Source organism: Pinus tabuliformis, chromosome Q (assembly GCF_031772625.1).
Source record: "Pinus tabuliformis cultivar Carrire ecotype Pingquan chromosome Q, CPIR1, whole genome shotgun sequence".
In the NCBI taxonomy this organism is placed as follows: Eukaryota; Viridiplantae; Streptophyta; class Pinopsida; order Pinales; family Pinaceae; genus Pinus; species Pinus tabuliformis.
This window is the reverse complement of record NC_142296.1, coordinates 627,691,207-627,692,902: the sequence shown is the minus strand read 5'-3', so window position 1 is coordinate 627,692,902 and position 1,696 is coordinate 627,691,207.

The window sequence follows — 1,696 nt, the reverse complement described above, 5'->3', positions numbered from 1 at the left end:
TAGGGTTGATAATTCAACGGTACATTTCCAGCTCCCTGGACAAATGATTGACCGGAAGGTGGTTGGAAACCTTGGGTTGGGTACTGACCTTGAGGTTGATAAACTTAAGGCACGTACTGATACTGGGGTTGACCTTGAGGTACATATTGATACTGGGGTTGACCTTGAGGTACATACTGAGTCTGGGGTTGACCTTGAGGAATGTACTGTCCCATAGGTATGTACTATCCTTGAGGTTGCCCCCCAGGCGGTAATTGGGTACCTTGAGGTTGACCACCAGGCGATAATTGAGGACCTTGAGGCTGCCCCCAAGCAGTAACTGGCCACCTTGGGGTTATGGATTAGGAATAGTACCTGACATCATAAGACTATCTTCTACACTCAACGGCTTAGTTCTGTTATTACCAGTTAATAATTCTTGTTCAATAGGCTGAGGAAATGCTCTCGAAAAAGTACCAGTAAGTGATTGATACCCAGAGGGAACAGAAGGACCGCCGTATAAAAAGGTTTCTGGAGATTGAGAAAACATGGACGACTATCTTGACATATTTAATGGAGGATAATAACCTCTAGGTGTTGGGTGAAAAGGAATGCGAGGTGGTGAAAAACTTAGTCCCGGGTTTTCCAAAAAATTGGTCAATGAAAGATACCGAGTGTCACTCCTAGGTGGACTGTAAAAGATCGATTCACGCTCCCTAAGTTCTATAGCTGGTTGATTTTTAGGGATAGGGATACTTTCTTTCGGAGTAACAAGTTCTTCAATAGCAATAAGTCCAGAAGGAAGATTTTGGGTAATTACTCTTTCTACCCTGGGTGAACCAGGACCACTGGAAGTTGGAGAGGCAAATCCTGATGTTGGAGTAGCAGCAAATTCAGTTTCAGGTTCAGATATTTCAGGTTCCTCAGCTAAATCACTAGTAGATGAAAAACTACCAGTAACTTCGGAAAATGAAATAGATTGTGGATTATAATCTGTTACTAGAGCTTGATAATCAGGATGTACAACCAATGAAGACTCTCCTTCTTTAGGTGACCCAACTCTACTGTCACTAGGAGTTACAAGGACTCATAGCCCTTTAAGCTGGCTTAGTGAAAACTTAGGAGGTTGGCCCCGAAGTCTACAGGACTTCCTCGGTAATTCAGCCACGATTAAATATTTTAACTACTTCACACGCAAACAAAGAAAAATCTCAATGAAAACCACCTAAAGCCTCTAAAGAACCAAACAATTTTGAATCACATGCCTAAAGAATCTAGGAGATCAAACCACACACAAACAGTAACTTTCCATACCGAAAACACTAGTTGGTGATGAAATCCAACGTCGCAGAATTCAATACAGAAATGGCGGTTGGAACAGTTACCCCGACAACCTGCTTAATGAATAGACTGGCACAAGTTTCTCCACTAAACCATCTCAAGTGAAGAGAACCCCCCAGAAAATCCAAGTGAGTCTAGCCCACGTCTGCTCTAGGTACAGTGAGATCTTCCCTCCACCGTCACCTTAGGAAAGAATCCTATAGAATATGGTCACTATGGTTACCAACAGAAACAAATATACCTGGGGGAACAGTCTACGATCCGATACGCACGCAAGGTCAGAGTAACAAGCTTAATCCCCTTGAAGGCTCCTTGACATAATCCAAGGTTTACCAACAAGTGACCCCAGGCTCCTTGACAATGGTTAATTCGAGGT